A 17,613-nucleotide genomic window follows, 5' to 3' on the forward strand; every position below is an offset into this window, starting at 1 on the left:
GAAGCTATACTGTTACACTGGCAATACTGAAGTGCCTATAAGTCAAGGGTATATGAAATACAAATCGTATAGAGAGAAATAGTCCTATAATTCCAATAATAACTACAACTTCTTACCTGGGAATATTGAAGACTCATGTCATATGTTCTCATGTTCTGAGCAAGGAACTTAAACGTTAGCTTTCTTACATTGCACATATTGCACTTTTACTTTCTTCTCCAACACTTTGTTTTTGCATTATTTAAACCAAATTGAACATGTTTCATTATTTATTTGAGGCTAAATTGATTTTATTGATGATGTATTATATTAAGTTAAAATAAGTGTTCATTCAGTATTGTTGTAATTGTCATTATTACAAATAAATAAATACTACGCATTTTTTTTTTTTTTTTTTAAATAAAATCGGCCGATTAATCGCTATCGTTTTTTTGGGGTCCTCCAATCGGTATCGGCGTTGAAAAATCCTAATCTGTCGACCTCTACTCTCTATCTCCCTCCCCCTTTCCATCTTGATTCAGAGAGTGTCCGACACTGAAAGTAGACCACGGAGGAAAAGTGTGACATTGCTATTTTGGTCCAACAGACAACCTACCTATCCAAGAAAATAGACCTGTTTTTCTCAGCCCCGGTCTGTATGCTAAATCCCACATTGTGAGGCCATTGTCGTGATACGAACTGTCATAGTGCTTCTATGGATAATGAGATGAGTCTTACACGTATACTTAATGCCATTCTCTCCCTCTGAGAGGCTAACAAATTGAGGCAGCTCGGATAATAATGAGACCAGTGAGGGAAAAAAAAAGAGGCCTCTTCTCACATGCATGCGCACATACAACACACACATTCCTGGAGAACTTCTCTGCCTGTCACCATCTTTGTTTCAGTGAACAGAAAGAGCTCTCCCACGCTAATAGCCATCTATAGTATAGATACGATGTTGCCTTACGTTAAACTTGCTACTATCCCATTTCAGATGACTCTGGTCATCGGAATGATCACTTCACATTTTAGTCATTTAGCAGACTCTCTTATTCCAACTGACTTAAAATGCATTCAACTAATGTAGGTGAGACTAAACAAAAATCGAAGAAAGAGATTAAAAAAAAACATTCACCTCTAGGAGAAGTTAATTACACCACCAGGCGTCAAGGCTAACAGCTAACCCTCATGGCTCACACAGTCAACAAAAGTTCTATGTCTACAGCTTTGGGAACCCCAACTCGCCCGTTTCTATTTTACATCAAACTACCTTTTTCCCAGTGCTCTATTCACAAAGCCCCCAACGTTCCCCATCACAGAGTTACTACTCACACGTACCCCAAGATGACCCTTGCATAACTGCTTCTGCACTGGGCCTCCTCTCGTTCACTTCAAAGTCTTTCAGCTCCCAGATAACTTGCATCCACTTTCAATGTGTTCCAATCCTCCCGCTGCTCTGTGTTGGTCTCTTCTCCTGAGGGAAACTTCACTGAGTCCAAACGCGGCTTATTGCTCAGGCCAAATGCCACCAATGTGGATGGACGCTCCGGTCCCTCCTCTTCCTTTTTTCCTCTACCCCTCCTCCTTCCGCTCTCACACACTGCCCCGCACCACCTCCCTTCTCTCAAATCTCTCGCTCGCCCTCTCTCCACTTCTCTCTCCTGTGTGGCTTTGACCAAACAGGCTCCACTAGGCATAGTATCCTTGCTGCCTCTCTCAAGTAATAAAAAGGAGGAAAAGAGAGAGCGAGAGACCAGTCAAAGGGGAATTCTTCCCTCCTCCAGTCTGTCTAAATAGGGATGGAAAGAAAGAATGAAACTGGGCCAGCATGCTGATATTGGATCATGTTCCAAGTTTTATGGCTCCTGTGATGTTGCTGCAGACATGCTTTCCTAACTAATCAGATAGCACATCTGTACAGCCAGTTATCTTAATTTGATCACTCTGTTCTTGCTGACTTATTCATGTATTCCTGTTTTAAAAAGGCTTTTAATGTTTGTAATTTCCACTTAAAAAATGTCTAACTTGATTTCCCCTACCGAGAAATGTATCAACCCCTATAAAAATGTCCATTAATTATAATCCGCATAATTCACATGTCCTGTTGCTGCAGGATTATTTTCCTGCTGTGAGAAACTGGTCAAATTAAAGGTCAACTGCTCTTGAAAACCAACTTCTCCTTTTGAAAACAGCATGTATTTCATCGATATGAGTCAGAAATATTTATTCTACTGTCAAAATTTACTACAAAGTGTAAATAGAATAATGTTGGTCATAAAGTCAGTCTCGTCCAAAACGGACACATGACTAACTTCAGGGTTTGGATTCCAATTATGTCAACAATTCATGGCCCCTTTTGCCTATTAACACATGGTCGCATCGTGTAAAAGACTGGGTGAGTTCGCTTTGCATGGCCGGGTGCCCCGGGCGGGTAGAGACCTCGCCTTAGGAGGACCAATGGAATGGTTGAAAATGAGCAAACCCCGCCTACCTGTTACACCGGGCCATGCAAACCGAATTCCCCAGACAACACGGTGTATCTTTGGCAGTAGCTTGATATGCAATGCACATATTGATCAGGAAATAACTAAGTCTAGTGAAAATGGGCTTCTGTAAAGTTGATCAAGAATCAGATGGCCAGGATATGGATTAAATGCAACGCTAGTGTTAGGGTTGAACTGGCTATTTGTATGCATAACTTATATAATATACCGGGGAAGCCATGTTACAATGCTAAGTACATAAACTACGAGTAAATCAACTGTTGAAGACAAGAAGAACTACAACCGGCAACAGGAAGTGCGTCACGACGCTGGGATCAGCCTGCACGCCGACGACAGGAGGAGCAAGTTTAAACCACGCTCCTCCTCCCTCAGACAGGCCAGCATTGAGCGGGAAATATCTCTCAGTATAAAAGAGAGAGAACAATAGAATGTGACGCCCTCTTCTCTGTTTTGCCCTGCGAGGTAAAACAGCGAGACCGTATATATACGAACCACACATATACCACGCACGTGTTTGCATTAATTAAAGTACAGCTAAATCAGAAGTTACTATGTGCTGACTATTTTGTTCTGTTACCAGAAACGAACTGTCGCAACATTAACACTAGCTACAAGTTATGCGGGCTGCCAACCATCAAACTATGCCTGGTGTTGTTGCTGACGGTGAGTTGGTTACACTAGCTAGCTACATTATTTGATAATGTTAGCGAATAGCAAGATGTGTCTCATGAAACACATTCCAGACACTAGTTCTTGCTACCTTTGGCATAACTGTGATTTGACAGAGAAATATCAGCTAGCTAACATTAGCTGCCGCTAGCTATCCCCCAAGCTATGCCAAATAGCTGCTGACAGCTTGGCTAAACACAAGGTCAGCGCTGGCTTTACTTTCTAGTCGCCTCTTCCTCTCTACTCTAGCCCACACATAGAACTGTATTAGCCCTTGTTTGTTGTGGTTGAATGGCAAAGACAAAAAAAAACATCCATATGAAACCACGCCCGGAAGACAACTCTCGTGGCCGCTAGCATTTCTTAATGAGCATTGATGAAAAACGAGGCCAAATCAGGAAGCGCAGCTCGCCTTTAAGATAGATACAGGTGTACTACAGTATGTGTGACCATGAATGCATGCATCAAAGACATGAGGTCTGTTCAACTCATAAGATAAATAAGTTTCCTTTTTATTAATGGTTATTCGGGATTTTGGCAAAGAGGCCCTTTATCTACTTTCCCAGAGTCAGATGAACTGGTTGATACCATTCTTATGACCCTACGTGCAGTTTGAACGAAGTTGCTAACTAGTGCAATTGCTAACTAATGTGAGCATAATGACTGGAAGTCTATGGTATCTGCTAGCACTCTAGCAGTCATTGTGCTATTGTACCCACGAGTTCATCTGACTCTGGGGAAGTAGATAAAGGGCCTCATTGCCGGGGGAGGGGAACGTGCTACAGACAAGCAACATAACCCTTTACAGTTCATAGCAGGGTCCCACTTCAGTCAGTCACTGAGTGTGTTACAGTTTCTTAATGAAGCCTTGACAGACAGTGAGATCCAAACACCTACTACTGACAGTCCCTGTTTTCAGCCTGTCTGTATCCAGAGAAGTTATACTGTACTCCTCCAGGCAGACACCATTCAGCCTCAACCCTGACCTGCAAATCCTCCATCTGGCCACAATCAATGAAAAACTGTTTCAATCAATGTTAAGCTGTCTGACAGAGTAGACTAAAGTAGGGTAGCTAGAGAAGTAGGCTACAGCACATACATCTCTCTCTCAAAAGTCCTACAAGTGGGTCACACACACTGCTGTGTTCTGCTTGTGTCCTTCATACAGCGAGGTGTTGAATAGGTAGAGCTCTTCACTCACCTTGAGGGAAACCAAAGTGAGGCTGAGAGAGGGGTGTAAAAGCAAGCTGACCCCAGTACTATAAGAGCTCTAAAGTTGTCTGCAGGAGACTGGACAACACGAATCCCCCTGTGAGTGTCCAGACCGGGTGACAATTAATCATGGGCCCAGTCGCTCACCAACCTCTCTGGCACCATTCTACATTGTGTCTCACAGCGTTATTGCATGAGAAGGTATCTGCTGGAGCCAGACCCTATTGGAAAAATCTGACAACCCCATAGTAGAATCATTTTATCTAATTTACCTAGTCCAAATCAAATCTTATTGGTCACATACACATGGTTAGCAGGTGTTATTGCGAGCATAGCGAAATGCTTGTGCTTCTAGTTCCGACAGTGCAGTAATATCTAACAATTCCACAACAGATACCTAATACACACAAATCTAAGTAAAGGAATGGAATAAGAATATATCAATATATGGATGAGCAATGAGAGCAGCATAGGCAAGACGCAATAGATGGTATAAAATACAGTATATACATATGAGTTGAGTAATGCAAGGTATGTAAACATTATTAAAGTGGCATTATTAAAGTGACTAGTGATCCATTTATTAAAGTGGCCAATGATTTCAAGTCTATGTAGACAGCAGCCTCTCTGTGTCAGTGATGGCTGTTAAACAGTCTGATGGCTTTGAGATGGAAGCTGTTTTCCATACTCTCTGTCCCAGCTTTGATGCACCTGTACTGATCTCTCTTGTTGTTGTGTGTTCTATGCAAGAAAAATGTTTCTTGAGGCGCATTCAAGTTACGAGTGCCAAAGGGAGGGAATTCCCAGAATATAGTATAGTTAACTAGCCAGCTAGCTTGTAGCCATAGATAGCTAAACAATGGAAGGTGAACTAAGTAGCTAGCTGGTTGATGTTTTCCTTTGGTAACCAGGGCAGATGAAAGCAACATTCACCTCCACAAATGCTATTTACATTGATATCGATACTGAATGAAGCAGTTAAGGGACCACATGGGCACCCTTAACTTTTACACTTAATTTAAAAGGGGGAAATTCACCTTAAAATGTTTTGTGCAACTGACTTAAAGTTAAGGAAACTTTAAGGGAAAAGATGAGGGGAAATTAACTTAAGGTGTTTTATGTAACCTGGGTCCAGTTCCCGTCTCCACACACTCTCAATGTGCTTGTGGCTGGTAGGCTTATGTCTGCCTGGCCGCAATGCAACACAACTAGCTCCTACATTTTTAAAAAGTGTATTATCTTGATTTAAAATGTTTCCCCATCCGCAATGTAATTAGTCTGAATCGTCAACCGACCCACAGGTTGAAAGAATGTTTTCAGTCTACCTGCCTCAACTGTGGGCATCCAAACCGATGCAGGACTGATTAGCTCAATAGGGTAAATGCAGATTGGCAGCCCCATGCGTCAACCCATTTATGTATAGCCATGATGCTGCGTCAGTTGGGCTAGAGGCGAGTAGGCTTATTGTTGCTAATAGAATACCTGATATTATGGACCATGCAAAAGCTATATGCATGCTCCAATATGTTACAATAATAAATCATTTTACCATTGTTATTTGGCTCATTTCTGGAGGTGGAAATGATCCTTTAGATGGTGTCAGCATAATTTCATCCAACAGGTTAAACAAACACCTCCATCATGACTTAGTTGGGAGGAGATTTTCGATGTACCGATTCCATGGCACATGGTTTAGGAACTGATACACAAAACGACACCTGACTCAACTTTAAATGATTATACAAAATTCTTGCAACCAATAGATAGATAGATAGATAGAGATAGAGATAGAGATATATATATAGCTTGTTTTTGGTCACAGGTTCAGGAATGGCTGAAAACGTTCAACATTTACTTGGAGCCAACTCTGCAGGTAGCACTGCTGGGTGATTTGAAAAGTCATAGTCAATCAATCAATAATACTCTTAGCAAAAATGTTCATCTTTAATTTACAATCTGTAGAAACTAAGAGCATAGAAAGGTTCAGAACTTTTGTGAAACATCACAGCGGAAAAATATATGGCAGCTAGAAATCAAAACTGGATGGTCTTCAGAGATAGATGGGAGCGGTTGATGGTAATGAAACGATGCAGACAATTACATTGATAGAAGTCACAATCTGCAATATTAAATCAGATCTACCCCTTAAGAAAATAAATAAACAGTTCAACCCCCCCCCTCAACAGTCTGTACTTGGGACATTTAAGGTATTACCCAGGACAAATGCGACCTGCCAACTTGGTGTACCCGTCTGGCTGTTCCTCTATTATATTTTCATAACAAGGGCTCCTGTCTGTGGCCAACAGAAAGCTAGGTAATCCATCAGTGTCTGGTCTGCTATCGCTGCATGGGGACATCACTCCCAGGGGGAGCCAGAGCTAAACTTGTCTCAAAACTGCCTCAAACAACCTTCTCCCAAAAATCCCTCTGTCACCAATCACTTAGCCTCGAAATTCAAAACTAGTGAAAATAAACTTGATTCAGTTAGAATTCCAAGGCTAGTACCATAGAAATAGAATTCTATGGCTTGTACTGTAACAATCAGTCCAAATGCTCCAACAAATAAACCAAGCCAGATGTTTACCGCTTTGCACTTCCTTTTAAATCGCTTTACACTGAAGTTGACGAGAAAAAGCTATTGGCATTAACCGTAGTTGCCTTTGTGGATATAAAAATCAGTAAATCACTATTGTAAGACCTCTAATACATCTGTACAGTATTCACTTAGCAGACGCCTTAGTTACTCACACACACTCTGACTTACAGTATTGTGTGCCAAAGAGATTAGGGGTTACGCCTCGATCTTAAGAGTTACAGCAGTTACAGGGTGGTTAAGTGACTTAATGCTTACTTCAAACAGCTGGAATTAGGTAATGTATGAGGATACAATTGCTCGACTTCAAAATTGACTTGGTAACACTTTACTGAAAGCCCACAGGCAAAAGGCATTCTGCAAAATATCATAAGAACATATAACACCCTTAAAATAGTCTTAGTATGACATACATAGGTCCGCAATAGCCCCAACGCTGCTTAGGTCTTCTATAACGCTTCTATCCGAGAGCACCCTTAGCAACAGAATGGTTCCAAACTGTTTCTGCAATGAAAGCATAAAGACAATTCAAAGCAGCTGTGAGCTCTAAAGTAACATTGCCACAGAGAGTCAATCTCAGTAGTAATTTGAGAATGTTTCCAGAGTCTAACTTCAAGGTAGAGGACAAAATGAAGATGCGTGAAAGCCAGAAAGCCATCGCTTTCTAGGAGAACCAGCTGAGTAATGGAATGGTAAACTGACAGTATAATCAGAAGCACATTGGGTTCTTGAGCTCGCTCACCTCTCAATGGCAGCCGGTCTTCAGCTTCTGGAGGCCTGAGAGAATTAGGGGGAACGGGTCGGTTGTGCATCCCAGGGACTCACTGCTGATGTTGGGGCTCTACTCCCTCTCTGCTCCTAGACTACAGAAGCAACCAGAAAGAACAATTGAAGTTAGCAAAACACAGGACCTTAGCTACAACTGCACCAACGCAGAGCTGGAAGATGTGAAGGGTCACAACTGAGTGTGTATACTACACTAGCATGTAAGGTGGAAGTAGCCTTTCCAAGGAAAATCCCGAGTCATCATGTTAATACTTGAAGGGTAGGAAGCATGAGTTTCTCCTCACCAATGTAACAACACAGTGTGGTCAAAGACTTAGTAACGGAGTTGTAGTCACAATCTGGTTACCTATAAGTACAAACGTAGTTATGTTTTTGGGGTACTACATTTATTATCTCATTTCCGGATCTCTTCTAATCGACAATGCACTATATCTCAATGTCATATTAAGCATCTACTCTGCGCTACCGAGTTGCTAGCTCGGTAGCTAGCTCAAGCTGGCTAACGTTAGCCAGTAGCCATGCTAGAATATAATTACATTCCAGACCAACTGTTGGCGGCGGTGAGCTACAATCCACCAATCACAGGAAGTGTGATGCAAACACCTAGCAAGTTGATTTGTAACAAAGTATTTGCTTGTAAGTTGGCTGAACATTTTATTCAAACCTGTCGTCATGAGTGCAAACGATTTGGGTTTAATTTGAAGTTATACATTTTGAAGTTAGTTTACATTATAGGGAATAGGCTGGCTTGCCGGGTCCTCCATATTACATCACCCCCCTGAAAAACTTTTTCCGACACGACTACGGCATTCTGATCTGTCTTATGTAATGACTTGAAAGATGGCAAAGTGAGGTGTAACTTTGCATTGGGACTTTTGATGTGTATACTAATGCAAATCCATATGTAACATGTGGTTACGTTTTGCTGCCTACCGTGATTCAGGAGGGGTTAAATGCGGAAGACATTTCTGAATGCATTCAGTTGTGCAACTGACTAGGTATCCCCTTTTCCCTTCCCATAAAGGAGGAACGCAGAGGGGAATTCCTTGCCAACTTAAGAGAACACTTCTTACGTTTGCCCTCATTTACGACTGAGTAATACTTCAACTTTGACCTCTCCACTATGTTCATTAGTCATCTCTAAAGCACTTCTGTCCCCTACTCTTTTGTCTTCCTCTGAGTGCCAGAGTATGGGTGAAACTCAAGACAGTCCAGCAAACAGAGAGCTTCCAATGGGAAATAACGCCCTCTGGTTGCCATGGCAGCCTGCTCGTGAAGCGGATCCTCCCAGCAGCCTCTTGGACAGGGGCCCCGTTCTAATACTTTGATAATGCATCCTTAATTTCTTTATGCAGCAACATGGGACAAACTTACGGTGAAGCTTATGCTGGAAAAAGCATTCATATGTGAAAGTAGCCATGTGCGACCACACTGCTCTGGCTGACTGTCTGTGCCAGGTTCATAATAGGGAGGATATTTGAAATTATTTTACTTTTAGAATAATATCATGAACTTTTTTCGGATATACCCCAAAGAATATTGTAAAAAATGCTCTTGACCAATCAAAATGATGCAAATGGCAGAGGTAAAGAGCGGACATATTTTTCCTCAGGTAATTTTGGCTTACAGCTACAGTGAAAGAGAAGTCCGAATTTCACCATGATAGAATGGATTCTGATACAAAGAGGTTTTCTGGTGAGTGTTTTCCATTGAACTGTGTCAGGTATAGTGGAAACTCCATTAGGTGCGCGCCTGTAATTGCTATTTTAAGAGGGGAAAATGGCATACCGATGTCAGGACAGACTGGAGGGCTAAATGCCCAGCAGTAGCTCAACGCACCGTTATAAAAACTACATTCAAAGGTTTGCTGTTTTATTAAATTAAGAATTTCAATTATGGCATATCCTTGTAGGTAACTGTTGGATTCTAGCTTGAAATATACTTATTCATGTTCAACTTATTACTTTACATGTACAAGGAATGTATATGTTAGGGGTCAAGGAAGGGTAAAGAGGAACTTGGTGTGTGGAAAGTTACTGAGTGAAAGTTACTGTGAGAGAAAAGGGGAACAGGGTTTATGACCCAGGTCTGTTGAGTAAGGTGAACAGGAAGTCACTGATAAACATCATGGAGAAGTCACCAGATAACCAGGCACTGCTCGACTGAAGACAACGCAACATTTCAAATAAAATGTTATTAGTCACATGCGCCGAATTCAACAGGTATAGTAGACCTTACAGTCAAATGCTTACTTACGAGCCCCTAACCAACAATGCAGTTTAAAAAAAATACAGATAAGAAATAAAATTAACAAGTAATTAAATAGCAGCAGTAAAATAACAATAGCGAGACTATATACAGGGGGGTACCGGTACAGAGTCAATGTGCGGGGACACCGGTTAGTTGCCCCCTCCTCTTTTATACCACTGCTACTCTGTTATCATCTAGCAGTCACTTTAATAACTCTACCTGCATGTACAGTGGGAAGAAAAAGTATGTGAACCCTTTAGAATTACCTGGATTTCTGCATAAATTGGTCATAAAATGTTATCGGATCTTCATCTAAGTCACAAAAATAGACAAACAATCTGCTTAAATTAATAACAAACTATTATAATTTTTCATCTCTTTATTGATCACACCCTGTAAACATTCACAGTGCAGGTTGGAAAAGTATGTGAACCCTTGAATTTAATAACTGGTTGACCCTCCTTTGGCAGCAATAACCTCAACCAAACGTTTTCTGTAGTTGCGGATCAGACCTGCACAACAGTCAGGAGGAATTTTGGACCATTCCTCTTTACAAAACTGTTTCAGTTCCACAATATTCTTCGGATGTCTGGTGTGAACCACTCGAGGTAATGCCACAGCATCTCAATCGGGTTGAGGTCAGGACTGACTGGGCCACTCCAGAAGGCATATTTCCTTCTGTTCAAGCCATTCTGTTGTTGATTTACATCTGTCTAATGGGTTGTTGTCCTGTTGCATCACCTAACTTCTGTTGAGCTTCAATTGGCGGACAGATAGCCTTACATTCTCCTGCAAAATGTCTTGATAAAATGAATTTCCAAGTTTTTCCGTCAATGATAGCAAGCTGTCCAGGCCCTGAGGCAGCAAAGCAGCCCCAAACCATGATGCTCCATCCACCATACTTTACAGTTGTGATGAGGTTTTGATGTTAGTGTGCTGTGCCTTTTTCTCTCCACACCGTGTTGGGTGTTCTTTCCAAACAACACAACTTTAGTTTCATCTGTCCACAGAATATTTTGCCAGTAGCGCTGTGGAACATCCAGGTGCTCTTTTGCGAACTTCAGACGGGCAGAAATATTTTTGGGGGACAGCAGTGGCTTCTTCCGTGGTGTCCTTGCATGAACACCATTCTTGTATAGTGTTTTACGTATTGTAGACTTGTCAACAAAGATGTTAGCATCTTCCAGAGATTTCTGTAAGTCTTTAGCTGACACTCCAGGATTCTTCCTAACCTCATTGAGCATTCTGCACTGTGCTCTTGCAGTCATCTTTGCAGGACGACCACTCCTAGGGAGAGAAGCAACAGTGCTGAACTTTCTCCATTTATATACAATTTGTCTTACTGTGGACTGATGAACATCAAGGCTCTTAGAGATACTTTTGTAAACCTTTCCAGCTTTATGCAAGTCAACAATTCTTAATCTTAGGTCTTCTGAGATCTCTTTTGTTCGAGGCATGGTTCACATCAGGCAATGCTTCTTGCGAATAGGAAAATCAAATTTTGTGAGTATTTTTACAGGGCAGGGCAGCTCTAACCAACAGCTCCAATCTCGTCTCATTGATTGGACTCCAGGTTATCCAATTAGCTTTTGGGGAAGTCATTAGGGTAGTGGTTCACATACTTTTTCTAACCTACCCTGTGAATGTTAAAATGATGTATTCAATAAAGACAAGAAAAATACAATGTGTGTGTTATTAGTTTAAGCACACTGTGGTTGTCTAGTGTTGTGACTTAAATGAAGATCAGATTGTATGTCAAATTTATGCAGAAAGGGTTCACATACTTTTTCTTGCCACTGTACATGCAGGTAGAGTTATTAAAGTGACTGCATAGATGATAACAACCGAGAGTAGCAGCAGTGTAAAAGGGGGGGGGGGGGGCAACGCAAATAGTCTGGGTAGCCCTTTGATTAGGAGTTCAGGAGTCTAATGGCTTGGGGCTAGAAGCTGTTTAGAAGCCTCTTGGACCTAGATTTGGCGCTCCGGTATCGCGCGGTAGCAGAGAGAATAGTCTATGACTAGGGTGGCTGGAGTCTTTGCATCACTGCCTGGTGATACCAGGCAGGAAGCTTGGCCCCGGTGATGTACTGGGCCGTACGCACTACCCTCTGTAGTGCCTTGCGGTCAGAGGCCCGAACAATTGCCACACCAGACAGTGGAGCAACCGGTCAGGATGCTCTTGATGGTGCAGCTGTAGAACCTTTTGAGGATCTGAGAACCAATGCCAAATCTTTTTAGTTTCCTGAGGGGGAATAGGTTTTGTCGTGCCCTCTTCACGACTGTCTTGGTGTGCTTGGACCATGTTAGTTTGTTGTTTATGTGGACACCAAGGAACTTGAAGCTCTCAACCTGCTCCACTGCAGCCCCGTCGATGAGAATGTGTGCGTGCTCAGTCCTCTTTTTCCTGTAGTCCACAATCATCTCCTTTGTCTTGATCACATTGAGGGAGAGGTTGTTGTCCTGGCACCACACGGCCAGGTCTCTGACGTGCTACCTATAGGCTGTCTCGTCATTTTCGGTGATCACTGTTGCGTCATCGCCAAACTAAATGATGGGGTTGGAGTCGTGCAGTCATGAGTGAACAGGGAGTACAGGAGGGGACTGAGCACGCACCCGAGGGGCCCGTGTTGAGGATCAGCGTGGCGAATGTGTTGTTAGGCAGTATTGGGCAACAGATAGCAGTTCTGAGAAGTTACACCCATAATCTCATCTTGACATAAATGCCTGTTTGATTGTGTGCAAAATGTGCTTGCAGCTGAGGCACCCAGTGAGGAGAATAAAACTAGGTTTAAGCTTTTTCTAGTCGTCCGTTTGAGTTTTTACTCTGTTCGTTCAGAACCTAACGTAACAATGTCATAAGGATAATTTAAATGCAATTTAGACAAAGCTTTTTCATTGTTAAAATAGGTGTGAAAAATGTTCTCCAAAAATGAACACTCACTCAAGTCATCAAATTCTAACGTCCGTTCGGATATTCTATTAATCAATTTACAGTATCCATCCCTAGTTCATTATAGGGCATAACGTTGAGGAACGTTAGGATATCAACATGCCCATTATATTCACAGGCACATAAATCTTTTGTCTTGCCCTCAATTGTCTCAAGGCTTAAAAATCTTTAAACTGTCTCCTCTCCTTCATCTAAACCAACTGAAGTGGATTTAACAAGTGACATCAATAAGGGATCATAGCTGTCACCTGGATTCACCTGGTCAGTCTGTCAGATGTTCGTAATGTTTTGTACACTCAGTGTACAGTGTATTTGCAGGATCAGAGATGTTCGCTAAGCCCTCGATTCTTCTATTACAAGCGGAGGAATATTGCAAGTTGTTCTTCGGCCTATTTATTGACTTTTTCCTTAAGCCAGGCAGAGTAAATATGTTGGTAACAGATGGAAGTGTTAAGACTGTGGCTTCCCACACGTAATGCAGCTCAAGCCACATGGCGATAAACTAGCTTCAGAAATATCACACTGTGGCAATATAATGCTAGTGTTGGATAACACCACATTGGATACACAGTGTGTGGGAGGGAGGTGCTACAAGACATATTGGATGATATGACAACATAATACTAACTCCTGGAGGTTGATAGTTGGCCCACACGGACCATTAACAGGTGCTTAGCTGTGCCAGCCCTCTCTCAACTCCTACTCTGAATCGATTGGAAGCAGTAATCCACGTTATTGCCCCACCAGCTGCCAGATAGAGGGGGATTAAACTCCATGCAGAGAGAGAGAGAGCGAAAAGAGACTGCGAACCCTCTATTTACCATTTCATTACATTATTAATCTGCTGAACAGGCACCCTCACAGACAGCCATCGATAACACTAACCTCTCAATGACCTGTTCATTGAGCCATTACCACCGACAGGCCTTTATTGCAGGCTACCTTGGGGTGGCAGGTAGCTTTGAGGTTAAAGAGGTGGGCTAGTAAACAGAGGGTTACCAGTTCGAATCCCAGATCTATAGGATGGAGGATAGCTGGAGATCGCTCTCACTATCTCCAATCTGTTAAAATATCTTATTAAAGGGAGAGGTTCACAGGTGCACTTGGCTACGTAAGCTGTATTGATTGGTTTAGTGAAACACTAAACCTAAAAAGTGGAAGTATTTGGTTAATGCTCTGTTTTGCAAAGTCATGAATAATATGGTACACAATTGCGCCTTTAGTGTGAATAAGTAGCTTTGTTTCAACAAAATAATCTCTTTGGGCCATTGTCCTGTTGAAAAACAAATGATAGTGGGACTAAGAACAAACCAGATGGGATGGCGTATCGCTGCAGAATGCTGTGGTAGCCATGCTGGTTAAGTGTGCATTGAATTCTAAATAAATTACAGAGACAGTGTCACCAGCAAAGCACCATCACACCTCCTCCTCCATGCTTCACGGTGGGAACCACACAGGCGGAGATCATCCGTTCACCTACTCTGCATCTCACAAAGACACAGCGGTTGGAATCAAAAATCTCAAATTTGGACTCATCAGATGATTTGGAAAGGCACACACCTGTCTAAATAAGGTCCCACAATTGACAGTGCGTGTCAGAGCAAAAACCAAGTCATGACGTCGAAGGAATTGTCCGTAGAGCTCCGAGACAGGATTGTGTCAAGCCACAGGTCTGGGGAAAATTACCAAAAAATGTCTACAGCATTGAAGGTCCACAAGAACACAGTGGCCTCCATCATTCTTAAATGGAAGAAGTTTGGAACCACTAAGACTTCCTAGAGCTGGCTGGCCAGACAAACTGAGCAATCGGGGGAGAAGGGCCTTGGTCAGGGAGGTGACAAAGAACCCAATGGTCACTCTGACAGAACTCCAGAGTTCCTCTGTGGAGATGGGAGAACCTTCCAGAAGGACAACCATCTCTGTAGCACTCCACCAATCAGGCCTTTATGGTAGAGTGGCCAGACGTAAGCCACTCCTCAGTAAAAGCCACATGACAGCCTGCTTGGAGTTTGCCAAAAGGCACCTAAGGACTTTCTGGTCGTGAGAAACAAGATTATCTGGTCTGATAAAACCAAGATTGAACTCTTTGGCCTGAATGCCAAGTGTCACATCTGGAGGAAACCTGGCACCATCCCTACAGTGAAGCATGGTGGTGGCAGCAACGTGCTGTTGGGATGTTTTTCAGTGGCAGGAACTTGGAGACGAGTCAGGATCAAAGCAAAGATGAACAGAGCAAAGTACAGAGAGATCCTTGATGAAAACCTGCTCCAGAGGACTCAGGACCTCAGACTGGGGCAAAGGTTATCCTTCCAACAGGACCACAACCCTAAGCAGACAGCCAAGACAACGCAGGAGTGGCTTTGTGACCAGTCTCTGAATGCCCTGGAGTGGCCCTGCCAGAGCCCGGACATCTCTGGTGAGACCTGAAAACGCTGTGCAGCGACGCCTCTCATCCAACATGACAGAGCTTGAGAGGATCTGCAGAGGAGATTGTGAGGAACTCCCTAAATGCAAGTGTGCCAAGCTTGTAACGTCATACCCAAGAAGACTCAAGGCTGTAATCGCTGCCAAAGGTGCTTCAACAAAGTACTGAGTAAAGGGTCTGAATACTTATGTAAATGTGATATTTCCGTGTTGAATTTTTTTTATACATTTGCAAACATTTAAAAAAACAAAAAAAAGATTTTACTTTGTCATTATGGGGTATTGTGTGCAGATTGATGAGGAAAAAAACAATTGTATCAATTTTAGAATAATGCTGTGACGTAACAAAATGTGGAAAAAGTCAAGGGGTCTGAATACTTTCCAAATGCACTTTATAGTATTTCCGACCAGTAACTAATAACATACTGAGGATGTGATGTACAGCAAAGTGAAAAAAAACGTACTACCTTACAATTACTAGTTTTTAAATCAGGCAGGGGCTTCAGATCGTCTTGCCCAAACAGCAGGTCCATGATATCCTGATTCTTTCACATAGACCTTTTGTGTATGTGAGAGTTAGGGCTGTGACGGAACGCCTCACCAATATCCAATGGTATAGCGTGGCGCGAATTACAAATACCTCAAATGCAAAAACTTCAATTACTCAAACATATGAACATTAGATTGTCAGGAGAGTACCCTCCCAAAAATAATCACACAGCCATTTTCAAAGCAAGCATATACGTCACAAAAACCAAAACCACAGCTAAATGCAGCACTAACCTTTGATGATCTTCATCAGATGACACTCCTAGGACATTATGTTATACAATACATGCATGTTTTGTTCAATCAAGTTCATATTTATATCAAAAAACAGCTTTTTACATTAGCATGTGATGTTCAGAACTAGCATACCCACCGCAAACTTCCAGTGAATTTACTAAATGACTCACGATAAACGTTGACAAAAAACATAATTATTTTAAGAATTATAGATACAGAACTCCTTTATGCAATCGCGGTGTCAGATTTTAAAATAGCTTTTCGGTGAAAGCACATTTTGCAATATTCTGAGTACATAGCCCGGCCATCATGGCTAGCTAATTTGACACCCACCAAGTTTGGCCCTCACCAAACTCAGATTTACTATAAGAAAAATTGGATTACCTTAGCTGTTCTTCGTCAGAATGCACTCCCAGGACTTCTACTTCAACAACAAATGTTGTTTTGGTTCGAAATAATCCATAGTTATATCCAAATAGCTCCGTTTTGTTCGTGCATTCAAGTCACTATCCAAAGGGTGACGCGCCGGCGCATTTCGTGACAAAAACTGTCAAAATATTCCATTACCGCACTTCGAAGCATGTCAAACGCTGTTTAAAATAAATGTTTATGCTATGTTTCTCGTAAAATAGCGATAATATTCCAACCGGGCGACGTTGTATTCGTTCAAACACTGAAAGAAAAAAATGGAGTTGTCTCGTGCACGCGCGCTCCAGTGTCATTGTTCTCAGCAGGACCACTCACAAAAACTCCTGTTTTTCACCCAGAGACTGGAGAGCTCTCATTCCACTTTCTGGCGCCTACTGAGAGCCAATGAAAGCCTTAGAAAATGTCATGTTACAGCAGAGATGCTGTATTTTTGATAGAGATGCCCTAGGAGAATAAATTGTCTGACAGGGCACTTCCTGTATGGAATCTTCTCAGGTTTTGGCCTACCATATGAGTTCTGTTACACTCACAGACACCATTCAAACAGTTTTATAAACTTTAGAGTGTTTTCTATCCAAATCTACGAATTATATGCATCTTCTAGTTTCTGGGCAGGAGTAGTAACCAGATTAAATCGAGTACGTTTTTTATCCGGCCGTGAAAATACTGCCCCCTATCCCAAACAGGTTAAATTTCTGCCCTGCTAGAGCTGCCCCGGGTCAACTGTAAGTGCTGTTATTGTGAAGTGGAAACGTCTAGGAGCAAGAACAGTAGCTGCGAAGTGGTAGGCCACACAAGCTCGCAGAACGAGACCACCGAGTGATGAAACATGTAAAAATCGTCTGTCCTCTGTGCAAGACTCACTACCGAATTCCAAATTTCCTCTGGAAGCAAAGTCAGCACAAGAACTGTTCGTCAGGTGCTTCAAGCCTAAGATCACCATGCGCAATGCCAAGCATCGGCTGGAGTGGTGCAAAGCTCGCCGCCAATGGACTCTGGAGCAGTGGAAATGCGTTCTCTGGAGTGAT

General features: G+C 42.3%; 1 protein-coding gene across 6 annotated transcripts in view; it reads right to left on the reverse strand.

Annotated features, from left to right (window-relative positions):
- The window catches only part of LOC106579277 (leucine zipper tumor suppressor 2), a 49,867-nt gene that overhangs the window by 19,352 nt on the left and 12,902 nt on the right, over positions 1-17,613 (reverse strand). Inside the window, exons 1-2 of one of the 6 annotated variants that reach the window (XM_014159050.3) lie at positions 8,093-8,289; positions 7,703-7,823 (exon numbers count right to left, since the gene is read on the reverse strand). The exons of 1 other annotated variant lie outside the window; for it this stretch is intronic. The gene's annotated coding sequence lies outside the window, so the exon portion shown is untranslated. Of the gene's footprint in view, positions 1-1,314; positions 1,658-7,702; positions 7,824-8,030; positions 8,290-17,613 lie in introns of those variants that run through there. 4 more of the 6 variants (XM_014159048.3, XM_014159047.3, XM_014159053.3 and 1 more) reach the window with 4 other exon arrangements.

Source organism: Salmo salar, chromosome 19 (genome assembly GCF_965601325.2).
Source record: "Salmo salar chromosome 19, fSalSal1, whole genome shotgun sequence".
Lineage (NCBI taxonomy): Eukaryota > Metazoa > Chordata > Actinopteri > Salmoniformes > Salmonidae > Salmo > Salmo salar.